Consider the following 18,883-nt stretch of genomic DNA (forward strand, 5'->3'; position numbering starts at 1 on the left):
AGATGTTTGATTTATCATTTATATGATGAAGTTCATATAAGATGTGCTATTTAAATATTCAATGACTAGCCAGTCACGTGATTAACCAGGTTGTTGGAGAAAAAGGCAGCATTCTGGAGAAGAGAATGACTGCTTTTCTTCTTGTACTTACTTTTTTGTTTGAGCACGATGGGAGAGAGCCACCACACACCTGCTTCCATCTTCAGTCCATCTAGTGAGACAACATCTGATATTGTGTTTTTCTGGGGAGTTAGAGAACTGTGGATTGTGCTACTGGTGGTGAAGAGACATATTTTATGAGATTAAAATTTGGATCATAAAAGGGGCCTGGATTCCCAGTGTCTTGCATCCTGTGCTGTCATTTACACCTGTTAAACTGGGCGGGAAATGCTACCAAACCAGAACGGAAGCATTTTACAGCCACTTTGCACTGATTCAAATGACTGCATGAGAGGTAGGGCAATGGAACATTTGGCTCCCTTTGTGATCTGACATTTTAATCTAGTAAAAATATGAATGCTGGTGTATATGACCCACATGCCCCGGCAAAAATGAGGATGCCCTCCCCCCATTAGTTTAGGTTAGAAATCACAGACTCAGAGAAGTATACGATTGGAAGGGATCTCAATAGGTCATCTAGTCCAGTCCCCTGCACTCAGGGCAGAACTCAGTAATAACTAGACCATTCCTGACAGGGGTTTGTCTAATATGTTCTTAAAAACCTCCAATGATGGAGATTCCACAACCTCCCTAGGCAATTTCCTCCAGTGCTTAACTACCCTGACAGTTAGGAAGTTTTTCCTAATGTCTAACCTAAAGTGTCCTTGCTGCAATTTAAGCCCGTTGCTTCTTGCCCTATCCTCAGAGGTTACTGAACAATTTTCACCCTCCTCTTTGTAATGACCTTTTATTACTTGAAAACTGTTATCATGTCCCCCCTTAGTCTTCTCTTCTCCAGATGAAACAAACCTAATTTTTTCAATCTTCCCCCATAGGTCATGTTTCTGAGACCTTTATTCATTTTTATTGCTCTTCTCTGGAATTTTTCCAATTTGTCCCCATCTTTCCTGAAATGTGGTGCCTGGAACTGGACACAATACTTCAGTTGAGGCTGTATCAGCACGGAGTAGAGAGGAGTAATTACTTGCTTACAACCCTCCTGCTAATACATCCCAGAATAATGTTTGCTTTTTCTGCAACAGCATTACACCATTGGCTTATAATTGGCTTGTGATCCACTATAACTCCCAAATCCCTTTCTCAGTACTCCTTCCTAAACAGTCATTTCTCATTTTGTGAGTGTGCAATTGATTCTTCCTTCCTAAGTGGAGTACTTTGCATTTGTCCTTATTGAATTTCATCGTATTTACTTCAGACCATTTCTCCAGTTTGTCCAGATCATTTTGAATTTTAATCCTATCTTCCAAAGCACTTGCAACCCCTCCCAGCTTGGTATCATCTGCAAACTTTATAAGTGTACTCTTTATGCCATTATCTAAATCATTGCTGAAGATATCGAACTGAACCAGCCCCAGAACTGATCCCTGTGGGACCCCACTTGATATGCTCTTTCAGCTTGACTATGAACCACTAATAATTATTCTCTGGGAATGGTTTTCCAACCAGTTATGCGCCCACCTTATGGTAGCTCCATCTAAGTTGTATTTCCCTAGTTTGTTTATGAGAACATCATGCAAGACAGTATCAAAAGCCTTATTTAAGTCAAGATATACCACATCTACCACTTCCCCCAATCCACAAGCCTTGTTATCCTGTCAAAGAAAGCTATTAGGTTGGCTTGACGTGATTTGTTCTTGACAAATACATATTGACAGTTCCTTATCACTTTATTATCTTCTAGGTGTCTGCAAACTGATTGCTTGTTTATTGTCTCCATTAACTTTCCAGGTACTGAAGTTAAGCTGGTCTGTAATTCCCTGAGTTGTCCTTATTCCCCTTTTTATAGCACTATATTTGCTGCCTTTCAGTCCTCTGGAATTTCACCCATCTTCTGTGAGTTTTTAAAGATAATCACTAATGGCTCAGATATCTACTCAGTCAGCTCCTTGAATATTCTAGGATGTATTTTATCAGGCCCTGACGACTTGAAGACATTTTGAAGACACAGGGCTGGAAGGGGTTAAGATGGCCAGGTAGTCCTATTAACTGCCCAGCTACACCTGGAGGAGAAGCCAGGGAGGGCTGGTACCTAATTGCTGATGGCACCCAGCTGAGGAGGAACAGGTTGGGCTTATATAAGCCAGGAAGCTGGCAACAGAAGGGGGCTGCAGGAAGGCAGGCTGTAGTTACTCCCCTGGAGGAGGGAGTTGGGAGGTTGGCAAGCCCAAAGAGGGGGGAAGCCAGGAAGGTAGAAGAAGGTTCAGGGGAACAGCAGCAAGGGATAGCAGTGCAGGCTTTGGCTGCTAACCAGAGGGCCTCTGGACTGGAACCCCAGGTAGAGGATGGGCCTGGGTTCCCCTACCAGCCACTGAGGACGTGACACAGGCCAGGCAGAACACAGTGGATTGCCTGGGATGATTTGTCCTGGGAAGGCTTTTGTTACAATACTGCCAGAAGGGGAACATGTATGGTGACCCGGCCGGAGGGCTGAGTCACCAAGAGGAGGCTGCGATTCCTGGAGCGAGAGGGGTTTGCTGGATGAGAGGATGATGGGAGAGACACCGCGGAGGGGGGTGCAGCACCTGGAAGAGCTAATCCCAGGACGGCCAGAAGGAGGCACCACTGGCATTGAGGGCACCCTGTGACAACATCTAACTTGTCTAAGTAATTTTTAACTTTTTCTTTCCCTATTTTAGCCTCAGATCCTACTTTATTTTCATTGGCGTTCACTATGTTAGATGTCCAATCACTACTAACCTTTTTGGTGAAAACTGAAACAAAAAAGTCATTTAGCACTTCAGACATTTCCACATTTTCTGTTGTCATCCCTCACATTGAATAATGGGCCTACCCTGTCCTTGATCTTCCTCTTTATTCTCATGTATTTGTAGAATGTTTTCTTGTTACCCTTTTTTGTCTCTAGCTAGTTTAATCTCATTTTGTTCCTTGGCCTTTCTAATTTTGTCCCTACATACTTGTGTAATTTGTTTGTATTCATTCTTCATAATTTGACCTAGTTTCCACTTTTTGTAGGACTTCTTTTGGAGTTTCTGATCATTGACAATCTCCTGGTTAAGCCAGGGTGGTCTCTTGCCGTGCTTCCTATCTTTCCTATACAGTGGAATAGTTTGCTCTTGTGCCCTTAATAATGTCTCCTTGAAAAACTGCCGACTCTCTCAAACTGTTTTCCCCCTTATACTTATTTTCCAAGGGATTTTACCTACCAACTCCCTGAGTTTGCTAAAGTCTGCCTTCTTGAAATCCATTATCTTTACTGTGCTGTCTTTTCCCTCCTACCATTCTTTAGAATCATGAACTCTACCATTTCATGATCACGTTCACCCACTCTGCCTTCCACTTTCAAATTCTCAACCAGTTCCACCCTATTTGTCAAAATCAAATCTAGAACAGCCTCTCTCCTAGCTGCTTTCTCCATCTTCTGAAATACATGTCAGTATTCTCTTCACATAGTTTGTGTGTGTGGTTTTTCTTGTGTGTTGAGAACAATTTGTGCATGAACTTTAATTTTATAAGTGAGGTCTGGAATACAGGGAGAGCAAGAGGGCAAGAAATAACTTGCACTGCCATGGCAAGCATTGTGTGTATAGAAATGGAGATGTCTCTGTGTGTTTTGCTCTCAGTTCCTGGGAGGGCCTTAAATTGAGGCCTTGTGACTCAGTAGTTGATGGTTGTAGAATGATGTGTGGAACTGGAGAAAGAGGATGGGCTCTGGCATAGGCGCTGACTCCATGGGCTCTCCGGGGCTGGAGCACCCATATGAAAAAAACTGTGGGTGCTCAGCACGCACTGACCAGCTCCTCCCCCTTTCCCACAGCAGCTCCCACCTGCTGGCGGCCCCACTGATCAGCACTTCCCCCTCCCTCCCAGCACCTCCCCCCGGCCCTGATCAGCAGTTCAGTGGCATGCAGGAGGTGCTGGGGGGAAGGGGAGGAGAGAGGGCGGGGTACGAGGGGGAAAAATGGAGGCAGGAAGAGGCAGGGAGGGGGCAGGGTGGGAAAGGGAATATGTGGGGAGGCGCGGAGTGGGAAGGGGTGGAGTGGGGCCTTAGGAGAAGGGGTGGAGTGGGGGCGGGGCCTGGGGCAAAGCAGGGGTCGAGCATCCCTGAGGAAAGTGGAATGTCGGCACATATGGGCTCTGGAATGCAAGCTGGGGTCAGGCGCTTATCACATAGACTCTAAAGCCTCAGTGTGTAATAGTGGCCTCAGCATTCTCAATAAAGATTTCCTTCCTACAGTCCCACCTGTATCTTTGGTTCTGCCTTTGGGTAATTTTCCACAGCTCTAAACCCCCGTCCCTTCAGACAAGAGGAGGCAGTATCTTCTCCCAGGCAGAGCAAGCCTATTATCCCAAGGTGTTTTACTTGGAAACCAGTGGTTCTCAAACTGCGGGTCAGGACCCCAAATTGGGTCAGGACCCCATTTTAATGGGGTTGCCAGGACTGACGTTAGACTTGGGGGCCCAGGGTCAAAGCCAATGCCCAAGCCCTATCAGCCGGGGATGAAGCTGAAGCCCGAGGGCTTCAGCTCTGGATGGCAGGGCTCAGGTTACAGGACCCTCGCCTGGGTCTGAAGCCCTTGGGCTTCTGCTTTGGCCTCCCCCCCTTGTGGTGGTCAGGCTCAGGCTTCGGTCCCCCTCCTGGGGTCGTGTAGTAATTTTTATTGTCAGAAGGGAGTTGTGATGCAGTGAAGTTTGAGAACCTCTGGAATAGACACTCGCTGAGTATGGTTCATTCACCACTGTCCCTGGCACACACCTGATACAACCCTGCTAACTCATGGGGGAGCCATATACATACCGGCTTTCTGTGACACAGTAATTTCATGTCAGCCATGACTCACAAGGGGTACAGACCGAAGCCCCAAGTCATCACGGTCCCATGGGCTTACAGTCAAACATGCACTTCAGTGCTTTGCTATATGAGGAGGGACTTACTCACATGGTGGAAGTTAAGGACATACTTATATATTTGGCTGACTGACTCTTTGATATATGTACCCTCACACAGTCCTGAGAGGTTGGGCAGTGCTATACCCTCCTTTTAAAGATGGAGAACTTAGGCACAGAAAGAGTAAGGGCTTGTCTACAGCAGGGGTTTAAACTGGATTCAGTCAAGTTAAACCGCTTTGGAAGTGCTTGCATACACATGATGCAGTTCATTATAGCGCACTAACGCTGTATTTAGCAGTAAGTCTGGAGGCCTCTTTCAAAGTGAACTTAGTTTGATGTGAATTGCGTTAGTTCGGTCTGTTGTTTGTGTGCACACAATGGTGATGCACGATCCTCCAACTGCTATCCCACCCTGCTTTGCGGGCAACTGTTAGTGACCTCTCCGTACCTGTCCACCCTCCATTGCTCTGGTGTCAAAGTAACAGGATGTCCCCTCCTCCATTTAAAAACTGGGCCTGGCCAGAATTTTCCCACTTGCTCACGGATTTGACTATGTCAGCATTGCTGTGATATTACTCCAGAACTCCCACAATGTGCCTGAGCAGCTGCTTGGAGCCGTGGGATCTCATCACCGTCGGGGAAGAAGCAGCGGTGCAGGAAGCTGTTGTGGCCAGCCACCGCGATAAAAGATCTTTTTGTGAACGTAAGCAGATGACCGCAGGGGGCCACAACTGGGACACAGACCAGCACAGGATAAAGAGCAAACAGCTCAGGAGGATTTACAGTCAAATTAGGATGCCAGGAAAAAGTCCGGTGGTGGAAATGTCACCTGTCCATATTTTGAGGTGCTGGAGAGGATTTCCCACAATTACACATCACTGAACCCAGGAAAGTTGTGGGGGCTCTGCTCCACCCACCCCCAACGATGACCAGCAAGACTTATTGGAGGATGAGCTTGAGGAGGCAGTGAAGAACTATTCCCCAAAAGCCAGGATCTCTTCGGGACTCAGGACCCTGATACTGGCCGATTTGAAGGCAGGCCTGATTCCTGCTGTGCAGCAACTCAGCCCAATTCCCAGGCAGAAACCAGGCCAGGACTGAAGAGTCAGATCCTCATATTTCCATCTTCTGGGGGACTTCTTGCTGGTTGTTCAGACCACTGAGTAAGTCTCAGCACCTCAGCCTCCCACCCACCTGTAAGGATTTTCCCCTCACTCTCACAAATATTATACAAAATACAACATGCTGCTATAATCTTTGGCATGTTTTTTTTCCCTACTTCTTCCGACCTATTCCACAAACACACCACCTTCCTTTCGAGTGGCCAGACGCACACTCCACAATCATTCTGCAGCTTCTAAGGCGATAGTTAAACAATTCCCTTCTTCTGCCCGGTCGGCCTGTGAATAGCTTCATTAACCAGGGAAGCAGAGGGTAAGCCGGGTCTCCCAGGATAACTGGACAGTGTCCCACCATTAATGTACATAGCGATCCTGGAGCCAAACAGTCCTTTCTCCAGTAAGGTAACAGAGCTGAGTTCTGAGATATCCTAGAATCGTGGACCTTCCAGGCCACTCACCATTTATGTCTGTAAACCTGCCACAGTGGCCAATCAGCCCTGGAAGTCCCATGGAGAAATACCCCTTTCTGTCTATAAAGTCTGAGCCCTGCTGGGAGGGACAAATAATAGGCATATGGGTCCCTATCAGTTGCCCCAGAAGAGTCTGGGAACCCCACCTGTGCAAAGCCATCAGTGATCTCCTGGCCTTTACCAAGTTTTATAAGGTGGTGCAACAGTGCCTTTACCGGGGCACTACACACCTGCAGGACGAGGGCCCCAACAGTCAATCTCTTCCCCCCTCTCCCCCCACTAAATTGGTTGACTATGGACTGATAGCATTCAGAGTGACCAGCATCCAGATGGTCACATTTGTACGCTGCAGCTCCAGGGTTAGGTTAGCACAGATCTCAAGAAAGGCTACCTTCAGCATGCTGAAATTCCCTCACCACTGCTGGTCATCCCAAGTCTGCAGAACGATCCCTTCCCCCCACTCCAGGCTGGTTTCCTGAGCCCAGAAATGGCACTGAACAGCATGAAGCTCCTCCAGGAGCTGCTCCTGTACTATCCGTTGCTCAGCATCCTCCTTCTCTTCCTTGTCCTCATCCCACTTCCTCTGCCACTCAAGCTCCTCCTGCTGCTGCCGGCACATCATCTACTTGGTTGTGTGGCAAGCAAAGTCCAAATCTGAATTCATTTGGCTTTGAGTGCTGAAATACAGCCCAGGCAGCCTCTGTGTATTTGTGGTTTCCAGCATTGCGGTGCAGAGCAAGGTCCACGCTGGCCAATAGCAGTTTGAAAATGGCACTAGCCCACCCGGAAAGGAAGCATGGGGCGGAGTCAGTGGGATTTTAAAAAATTTGAACCCACTTAGCTTCTGCTATGCATTCCACAATGCACAGTGAGAAAAATCCCAGCATGCATATTGCTCAACAGCAAAGCAAAGGACCAGGGGATACCCTCCGAGAATGCCTTATGCTTAGTGCACAGCAAGCCACTTCCGTGTGTACACAATGATGTGAACTGAATGCTCACAGCATCCTGTGTGCACACTATTAGTGCAGCTCATGTACTGCAAGTTAAATCAGTCTGGGTCATTCCCCTCCCTCCTGTGTAGACAAGCCCTAAGTGACTTGTTCAGGGTCACCCAGGAAGTCTGTGGTGGAGCTGGTAATTGAAGGCAGGTCTCCCAAATCCTGGGCTAGTGCCTTAAGCACTGGACCATCCTTCTTCTCTGCACATGCGAGTTATTAATTTAATAAAATATTTCATCACTAATCAGACAATGAGAGGAAAAAGAGTCCTCGTGAGAACTGACTTTAGTCACTAGCCAGCCAGACCCATCGTAGACCTATCCTGTTCTGTGCTGGGGCTGGTGCTGTAGCTGGTAGCACCAGTGCAACCTGTGATTAAATGACCTTTGGTTGGACTTTCTGATGAGACTTTCCTCAATTGAATTGTGCCGAAGGTGACGTACCCATGAACATCATAACCTAGAATGAATCTTTTCGCTGATTAATACCATCACTCAGGATACTACAGCGCGTTCATCAGGCGAGAGCTTGGTTAACCCTGGAAGTGCTAATAGATGTAAACAGAAAGGAGGAAGGGAGGGAGGTTTGTATAATAAGCCAAGTCCATTGGTGCACTGGTCAAATGCGGTTACCGCCGGAGATGTGATGACACATGGTTGGATGCATTCAATCAGGAAACATATACAGTACCATGTGATGTAGGTGACCAGCCACACGCCTTTAGTAACCAATAGTAAAAGTCAACAGTTTGCAAACAGCCCATAGGTTAAAGGTTGTTCACATAAACCATCTATTCCTAGCAGTGCCATTAACCTTGGGCTAGTCATGTGGGACCAGATTTTTAAAAGAGCTCAGCACCCAGTTGTCACATTGTGGGGTGCAATCCAGACCAGTAAGGGGTTGTGTCATTGCCTGCCCTGCAATCCTGGGTACTGCAAGTTCCTTGTGGGTGTTGCTCACAGCCCAGACACTCACAGCCAGCAGACCAGCATGCAGTATCCTGTGTGTGTGTGCTATGCAGCCCTGGTTGAGTGCTCTGACCCCAGCAGCCTGTCTACAAGACAACAGCCCCACTCTGCTCTCTGTCACCCGGTTACCTTACACAGAGGTGACACCAGTGCACTCCCAGTTCCAAATTTTCCCCAAACCATGTGCAATGTCCAGCCCTCTCCTGGGCCATTCAGAGAGATACTGTAGTTTGCTTCTCTAAAGAGACAAAAAAGACATGACAACTTATTAATTTAACCCGGGGTAAATACACCCTTCCCTTCAAGCACAGCACTGAGTTGGTTTACTGTAAAAATAAAACAAGTTTATTAATGAAAAGGACATAGCTGAAGTAATACCACATAGGAGGAAAACAGAAAGGGTTACAAACAAATTAAAGAAAAGATATGCTTTCTAATCTCCAAGATCTAACCTTACAAGCAACAGTCTTTGCTCAAGGTCCTTACCAATCTTCCATTCGCAGAGACTTCAACCCCCTTGGTTGAAGGACCCATCTATCTCAGCTTGCAAGAGCTCTGGCCTCTTGTGTCTGTCCAGTGATGGATGCCAAGATGCTTCTCCTCTATCTTTATATCTTCCCCAGACACAGGATGACCTCACACTGTTCTTCCCTTCCTGTGGGCTTCCCACCCCTCTGCTGATTTGTATGTAAATGGGGCTTCCATTGTTTCTGGTCACACCTTGCTTAATGTCATTGGAAACAGGTAGATAGCTGCCTTCTCTCCAGTCTGGGAGGGGCCTGGTTTCTCCCCATGCTTGGTCACAGACTTTAAAGCATAATATCATTATGTATCCATGTTAATACCTCATATAGTGTTAATACATACACCTCATTATGCTATTAATCACAATGTGTCATTAGCTTTCAGGAAAGACCTTACCTGATACACTTTTATAATACAGTAATATTGTATGAATTCAGTTGACTCAATTACTTATCATTTGAGGTTCAGACCCACTGTCTTTATAGCCCAGATAAAGTCTCTCCTGCTGGGATGTAGACGCCCTGCTGTCTATTGTCCCACTTGATAGCTTTGTTTATCTTAGATGTAAATGGGCCTTTATTGTCTCTGCCTGACAACCCATGTGGAGAGACAAGCAAATATGCATCCCTTTGTCTAGGGCAGACTGGGTTTATGCATTGCTTGCCAAACACATGTTAAGAATATAATTTTAGCACCTATTCATAACTCTTTGTACACACCCTGTGCATGCATTATGCAAGAATATTAAGGATCAGTGAGTGATTAGTTTTCCAGTGATAGCTTACATGCTGCTTTAGATATAGGTTATGACAACAGTGTGCTAGGTGTAGTGAGTGTGTGAGTAAACCACAAATAGGCCTGTGTGACACCAATATTCTGAGTTCTTTTGCATATCTTGCCTGTAAGGCATAGCTGTCAATATTATGCACACTGTTACCCCAAAAATAGGGACTCAAACATACAAATGGATAGTTACATTAATAACTGACCATTTGCCTGTGCACACAGCTGTAATTATTCACACAAAACAGGCATGCTATTGCATCTGTAGGCCCTTAACAGCTCTGTACTAAACATTACTCTGTGAAACTGGGATAATAACTCAAACCTCATAGGTGGATTGTAGGTCTTAACTAATTACTCTCTGTAAGTGACTGTGAAATTCTCAGCTGCGGGGTGCTATAGAAGTACAAAGTATTTATCATAGTCTTATACAAGGCTAGTGTTGTCATTATATAAAACCTGTGTGCCCTGTGTTTTAGAAAGGAATTTTGATCCCTCTGATGCTGAGAAGGCAGAGCAAATGAGAATTGTCTCTAATGCCCTAGTAGCTGAATTTCAACACTGGATGCCACAAGCAGAAACTCAATGGAAGCCCAGCTAGCCACAGAAAACATTACCTCTCCCACTAGCAACTACTGAGCACGCATCACTAGAATGAAACATGCTAGCAGAATTAAATAGCTATTTGAACTCGGCTGTTCACGTACTTATTGGGGACAAATTAATTTTAATATTATTTATTCTGTGAATTTCAATAATTCATCAGGATATATCCATAACCGTAATTATAACATCCAAAGCAAGAAACACGGTCCACATAAATTATTCCACAGTATTAATTATTTATTTGACCCTTTATGTATAGCTATGCAAAATTTACTGAAAAACATGTACATTAATTAATATTTACATTACATTTTCATTCATCCTAATGCATTTTTCCCAAGCTAAAGCGATTTAGGTTTGGGCATGTGAGTAGCTAGCGAAGTTCTCTCTGCTTGTTACTTTTAAGTGATTTATAATTTAACAAAGAGCGATATAGCCTGGAATCTGGGGAGAATGTGTTAGGATTAACATCCCTGAACGTCTATATGAGCAAAAGGAAAGCAGAATTTTAATCAAAAGAATCCAGTTGAGCAATATGTTTATTTTACTTATTGAGATCACGGAGCCAGTCTAAAAAGCAGCGTAATCATCGCAGCAGAATGTGTTGCTGTGTTTGGGCATACAACACAACTACTTGGGAAATAAAGTTCAACAAGGAGGAAGTCCATTATTTCAAATAGCCTATTGTATTCTTCTATTATACAGAAGGAATTGGGTGAAGTGTGTGCAGTTACCTTGGTGATATCATCATCCTCACTCGTCTAATAATTGTTGGAAGCATTTGCCTAGAGATGTGGGGGATTCTCCATCGCGTGAAATCTTTCAATCAAGATTAGACGTCTTTCTAAAAGGGATGTTCTAGCTCCGCCGGAAGGGGTGGGCCTGATGCAGGAAGCGCTGGGTGAAATTCTATGGCCCTGGGTCATTCAGGAAGTCAGACTAGATTATCACAATGGCCCCTTCTGGCTCTAAAGTCAATTACTCAAATTAATTCTTTTCAAAGGGAAATGCACAGTTTTAGGCTTCCCAGCTCCAGTGTCTGCACTGTGCTAAGTCCTTAGATGTGCCACTGACACCCCTCAGTACCAAATCCAGGGCCTCTCTGATCAGCACAGAGTGGCCCCTCTGGGGGTAAATCCCCCTCTTTCCAGGTGGAAAGGAATGCAGCTGGCTGCGTCCATGGGCACCATTCTCCCTTGCCCAGGTAATGACGTGCATGTGCAATTATGCTGTTCAGCTACTTGATGTCTCTGTGCCATACTGGGAGTTCTACAAAAAGATGCAGTCCCTGGGGACAGAAAAAGATGCAAGCCTGCTTGTCTTGATTGTAGTGAGTTGCTGTTTTCCCTAATAAATGCCTCTGACTTCATATGTTGTGTCATGGTGCTAGAAGTAAAACCTGTGCAAAGGCTGGCTGTTCCTGCCTACAGAAACGCTTAGGGCCGTACTCCAGAGCAGTTCACAGTGTTGCCAGCTCTCACAAGTCTATCATGATCCTTGCAATCTTTGGTTTTTGTTTTTTAAAGCCCCACCCCCTGGAGTCATGAGCATCTCAGCTTTTATTTTAAAAAAAGGAAGTTTCTAGCCCAATCGGGGTACGTCTACACTGCAAAAAAAAGACCTGTGGCAGTGCCTCTCAGAGCCTGGGTCAGCTGACTTGTGGTGCTTGCTCTATGGGGCTCAAAATAGCTGTGTAGATGTTCCCACTTGGGCTGGAGCCTGGGCTCTGAAATCCAGTGACGGGGGGAGGGTCCCAAAGCCTAGGCTCCAACCTGAGTAGGACAGGGTGACCAGATGAGAATTCCAAAATATCGGGACCGCCGCAGGGGGAGCGCCTTTTCAATTGATACACTCACCCGTCTGAGTCTTTGGCGGCACTTCGGCAGAGGGTCCTTCAGTCGCTGACGGTCTTCGGTGGCATTTCGGCAGCGGGTAATAAACCTTGTCGCCAAAGAAGGAAGTACCCACCGCCGAAATGCCGCCGAAGACTGTCGGCGACTGAAGGACCCGCCGCCGAAGTGCCGCTGAGACCCAGACGTGCCGGGTGACAAAAGGCGCTCCCCTGCCTGTCACTGCCGCCTATGCAACAAGAAAAAAAAGAAGCCCGAAACAAAATATCGGGACAAATGGCATCTCGACCATACTTCGATCGGGACGCGGGACAAACTGCTCGATATCGGGACAGTCCCGATTTTATAGGGACGTCTGGTCACCCTAGGGTGGGAACACCTATGCTACTATTTTTAGCCCTATCGCACAAGCCCCACAAGCCCGAGTCAGCTGATTTAGCCTCTGAGACTCTGTGCTGCGGGATTTTTTTGTAGTGTCGACGCACCCTTAGTTGCAAAGAAAAGCTTGAAAATGTGAACTGAATGCACCCGAAAAACTCAGACACCAGAAGGGAAATGAAAAGAACCCCATTTTTTTTTAAATCTCATGATTTTTAACCCAGTTTTAGGATTTCTGGAGCCTGACTCATGATTTTTGAATGCTTGAGGGGGACCATACTGGTGTCAGCTTTACTAGATCCAGCCAGTGGGGTGAGCAGTTGGTGGGGGAACCCATACCAGCCCAGGTGGGGCCTCAGTAGTCTCATTAAATCCTTTCATTGGCCCCAAACAACCCGCCTGCAGGCATCCTCAGTGGAGTTATTCCCCTTTTACCGCAGTGCTAATGAGAGACAAGTCAGGGCCCTCAGTAAAAGTAGCTGTGATGATGAATTTATTTATGCCAAGCAGCAAAGTAAAAAGTAAACAAACAAAAACGCTTTTGCAGTCTGCCAGGGAAGGGAAACATTTTTAATCACTGCCATAAAGCTGATGCCTGTTCACCTTTTCTACATCATAAATGTGTCCAGTGAAGGATGCACTGGGAAATTTCCACATGAGCAAACCCCACCCAATGTAAAAGGCCTAGATCCGCCCCTGCAATTTAATGGTTCAGCTCCTGCATGCAAGCTGTTATTTTGATTTTTAATTATTAACCATAAATACAATTTCAGCTTCTGGAGCGGAGCGAACATTTCCCTCCCCGGATTCCAGCTGTAGGGCTTTCTCACCCAGAGAATACTGAAGAAGACTTCAGTTTGTCTGAGATAATGGTGCCATCCACACTTGCATGCAGTGGGGATACTTATGGACGTGAGTGTGTTCAGAGAATGCTGAGCCGGGTACAGGGCTAAATGAATAATGCACAATGAATACTTAATTCAAGGATACTTTTTCTGTTTGCGACTTGTTAGCAAAAGTCTCATTATTCAAAACAATGTATGAATTTATATTGACAGTCTGCATTATGGCCACGGAGTAAAAATTAGTCACCAGGGGATAAGATGTCCCAATGACATCTCATTCAAGGAGGAGGGAGTTGTCGTGCTGCCCCACTTAGTCGATGATGCAATGCAAGGCTCAATTGATTAGCCTTGCTCAATCCCAAAACTTTCAATGGAAAACCATCAGAGACACCTGCACACGGTCAAAATCCTTTGAAGGTAAAAAGGGAACATTACAACAAGACGGGGGTTCACCCTGGCTATGAATAGAAACAAAAGACTATTCCAGTATACTATAGAGGAGGGAGAGGCGCTCTGTAACCTTTCACTGAAGAGACATCTGGAGGAGCAAGGTGTTCTCATGGAAAATTGGATCCTGGCTCATGTGAAAACAGCCAGCTCTGCACAGGGCCGGCTTTGGCTTTTTTGCCGCCCCAGGCAAAAAAGCCTCCTGCCGCCCCCCGGCGGGGAGCGCGGCAGGGGAGGGGGCCGAGCCCGGCCGCAGCCCCGCTCTTCCTGGCGGCCAGAGTGCCGGGGGAGGGTGGCCCCGCTCTTCCCGGCTGGCCGGAGCGCCGGGGGGAGGGTGGCGATCCCGGCCATGGCCCCGCTCTCCCCAGCCGGCCGGAGAGCCGGGGGAGGGTGGCGAGCCCGGCCACGACCCCGCTCTCCCTGGGTGAGCGCCGCTCCCCTCCAGGTGCCGCCCCAAGCACATGCTTGGAGGTCTGGTGCCTGGAGCCGGCCCTGGCTCTGCAACAGACTGAACTTTAGAGGGAGAACCTACTTTATTAGCTAGGAAAGGGAACTAAGGGTAAGTGTAGACCCAGGTTTGCATTTTATGTGTTTTGTTTTGTATTGTATTGTAACCATCTGCGACCACCACTCTCTCTTGTTTCTCTCTCTCTCTCTCTCTCTCGCTCTCTTTATTCTTTCTTAAGTAAAACTACTTTTGTTTTATTATAAGGGCTCACAAGTGCTGTGTGTTAACCAGGAGTGGTGGTTTAAGGTAAAACTGGTAAACTGGGGTAATAGCTCCTTTGGGGGCAGAAGATCTGGGATCTCTGTGAGCAGCCAATGTCAGGGGCAGATATCGCAGGGGAATGATTCAAAGGGACTCAGGCACTGGAGTGCATCTATGGTTAACCTGGAAGGCAAAGACAGGGCTGGCATAGCCCAGAGGAGAATGCTTGGTAAGCTGGTGATGTCAGGGATCTGACACCCAACAGGCACAGACAAGACTCCCTCACACTGGCAGCAGGGGGTAGAAAGCTGACTCACAGTCCTGGGTGCCCCAAGAACCATCCTACCTGTACAACAGGCAGGGGCGGCTCCAGGCACCAGCGCAGCAAGCACTGCATATGCATCCGAAGAAGTGGGCTGTAGTCCAAGAAAGCTTATGCTCTAATAAATTTGTTAGTTTCTAAGGTGCCACAAGTACTCCTGTTCTTCTTTTTGCAGATACAGACTAACACGGCTGCTACTCTGAATCCCAACACACATTATAGCTTGCAGACAATTAATAGATTCCAAGACCAGAAGGGACCATTGTGATCATCTAGTCTGACCTCCTGTATAACACAAGCCATAGAACAATCCCAAGAGCAGATCTTTTAGAAAGACATCCAGTCTTGATTTAAAAATTGTCAGTGATGGAAAATCGACCACCATTCTTGGTAAATTGTTCCAATGGTTAATTACTCTCACCGTTAAAAATGTATGTCTTATTTCCAGTCTGAATTTATCAAAATTAAACTTCCAGCCATTGGAACATGTTATATCTTTCTCTGCTAGACTGAAGGACTCATTATTAAATATTTGTTCTGCACGTGTTTACTTATACTTGAAACTTAACCAAGTCACCATAACCTTCTGTTATAAATAGATAGAGCTTTTTGAGTCTATCACTATACGGCATATTTTCTAATCCTCCATTCTTGTGACTCTTCTCTGAACCCTCTCCAATTTATCAACACCTTTCTTGAATTGTGGACACCAGAACTGGACACCGTATTCCTGCAACAGTCGTACCAGTGCCAAATACAGAGGTAAAATAATCTCTCCACTCCTACTCGAGATTTCTCTGTTTTTGCATCACAAGGTCTTATTAGCTCTTTTAGCCACAGCATCGCACTGAGAGCTCATGTTCAGCTGATTATCCATCATGACCCCCAAGTCTATGGCTAAGGTCTCTCTTCCCCATAGTCTCACCTGGCCAACTCGGCACACTTGGGACTGCATCTCTTCAGCCTCTGCTCAGGGGAAAGACTCTGGCTATCGAGTCAGACACAAAGTCTCCCATGACCTTTCCCATATTCCATTGGCTACTCTTTGGAGAGGTGAGTTTTTGTTCCTATAGAAATAAATCATGGGTGCAAAAATACAGGTGGAATTTTTGGGGGCATGCAGAAGTGAGACTCCAAAAACTGAGTCAGGTTCTGTAAATCTGGGTCTTATTAGTTAAACAGGACATTTATTTTCACTGCAGAGAGAATCTGCTAACTGTTAGACTTGAGACAGCATCTGAAACATGGTGCCTTGTCCCTTGAACATGCTTCCAAGAAGTTGGGGTGCAGTAACTGATGAGGACCATGAGATTATGATCTGGAGATTGGCATGGAAAAGGATTAAGTCCACTCTTTTTTCTCCTCTTCTTCTTACTAGCTTTGGCATGAAAATGGCTTATTCCTAAACCATCTCCCACTCTGGCCCTCCTGTTTGTCAGGTGGTTGCAGACCAAGGTCGGTGCCAGCCTCCCCTCGGTGGGGGGACTGAGGTGGCCCTTAGTCCCCCCTCGCCATGAGGTCCTGCCCCTCTCTGTGGCCCTGCCCCCTGCTCCTCCTCTCCCCCCAAGACCCTGCCCCCTGGCCTGGTCAGAGGCCGGAAGCCAGAGCTGGGCAGTGCACGGCACTGCCCTCGGGGAGTGGGGAGCAGCGACTGCAGGGGGCGGGGCCCAGGAGCCCAAGCCAGAGTGGGTCAGTCCAGGCCACTGTGGTGAACTCTGGACCCTCCACCTGCCCTGGGCACTGCACTCTGGGGGGCAGGGACACAGGCTGGGAGCTGCTTTCAGGCACCCCTACCCCCTGCCCGGGCTTCCTCCTGTGCTGCTGCTGGAGCTGGGCACCCAGCCGCCGCTCTCTCTGCTCTTGGAGAGCAGCAGCTGCTATGGGGTGGCTGCAGGGGGAGGTTGGGGGAGCTAAGGTTGCTATAGCCCCTGCAAGCCCCTCCCTAGCACCACCCCTGTTGCAGAGTCACTTTTGATATTTTCATACTGTCGTCTCTTTCCTTGGGCCCTCGTGATTAATTATAATGACAAGCGTAAATATTCCAAAAGAAGCCTGTTCTCATGAGTCTCAGAAGGCTCTGGCCTTAGAATTCTCCACAGTTGCAGCCATTCCAAACGACTTGGGAGCTCAGGGAGATTTATGTCAGAAATTGTCCTGTGGTGCCCTGTTATTCTGCTGCCATTTGGCTAGGGATTGTATTGTCCCCAGGTGCAAATAATCATCACTCGACCTAGGAAGCCATAAAGAAAAGCCCCATAAATATTTGTTAGACAGCGGGGTCAGTAGCAGCTCCACAACAGGTCACTGATTAGCATGGAATTTATTGTGCTTTTAATACAGTCTAGTTGCAGGACAAGAGCAAGGCCAGAATTGTTCACTAAAACTCCTTGCAGTGCTGTTCTCATTTGCAGGTTTTTAAATGACCGCCAGGGTCTGTCTTTTTTTCCTGGACATACTGGAAAGGGTTAGTCCCGTTGGAGGTTTGTCATGCGTACGGCACTGGAGCAGTCCCTGCAACTGTGAACTGGGTGGACAGGTGTCAGGACTTAGGTTACCTTTAGGGATTATTGTTGATGCAGTCACCAGATCCGGAGGCTTGTTAAGACGATTGAGGGGCCATGTCTACACTAGGGAAAAACGTGTATTTTTAACACAGTAATGGACATGTTAAAATCCCTGTGTAGACAAGGCAAACTGTCTATTTTAATGGGTGTTAGTGAAAATACGTTAACTACCAAATTAATAACACACTAGTGTAGGCCAACCCAGTGAGTTTAACTCGCTTTCCGTTAAGCATTCAAGGAAACCTTAAGAAGGGTCCTCTGGTATTGCAAAGCAGCTGCATGGAAGGTTTAATGGCTCAGGCTCCCCTCTTGAGACCACGAGGTATGAAGGGAGTTTTGGGACTAGGGTGTTCTCCCAGGTGTAAACTCAGGGGCTGGGGCAAAGCGAAGGGGAGAGTGAAAGAAACTGCCAGGAGGAGCCAATCAGACTCAGCCCGCAACAGCAGAGATGCAGATGCAGCTGGGACCTTTGGATGCTGATGATGTCATCAGTGTCTGATGGCTTTTTACAGATTTTACTGTGGATATTGTTTTACCTCTGCTGATTAGCTGTTCCCTCCCACCCCACCCTCACTCCACCTGCCCTCCATGCCTCTCTTCCCCTTCTACTTTTTCCTTCCCACCTCCCTTCAGTGTCCTGACTTCTCTTTGTCTCTCTGTTTAGCTAATCCCTTCCCAGCACAATCCCACCCAAACCATAAAACCACAAAGCAACCAACCACAAAAATGATGGCGTTAATACAGTGTTTGCAAACCAGCTCATTGTTCTCTCTGCTTGTGTGTTATCTCCCTTTCCCCCATACCCAACCTTTTGTCTTCTCTGTTTAGACTGTAAGCTCTCTGGGGCAGGGATTGTTTCTCACTGTGTCCATACAGCACCCAGCACAATGGCGCCCTGATCTCAGTTGAGGTCCCTAGATGGTATCATAATACAAACAAATGACAATGGATTAGGGGGATGGAGATTCATGGATTCCAAGGCCATCAGGGACCACTGTAATCGTCTAATCTGACCTCCTGTATAACACAGGCCAGTGAACTGCCCCAAAAGAATTCCTAGAGCAGATCTTTTAGAAAAATATCCAAAATTGTCCCTGGTGGAGAATCTACCACCACCCTTGCAAAATTGTTCCAGTGGTTAGTTACTCTCCATGTTAAAATTTTACATCTTATTTCTGACTTTGTCCAGCTTCAACTTCCAGCCATTGGATGGTGTTAGACCTTTCTCTGCTAGACTGAAGAGCCCGTTATTAAATATTTGTTCTC

This window comes from Chrysemys picta, chromosome 13 (genome assembly GCF_011386835.1).
Source record: "Chrysemys picta bellii isolate R12L10 chromosome 13, ASM1138683v2, whole genome shotgun sequence".
Classification (NCBI taxonomy): Eukaryota; Metazoa; Chordata; order Testudines; family Emydidae; genus Chrysemys; species Chrysemys picta.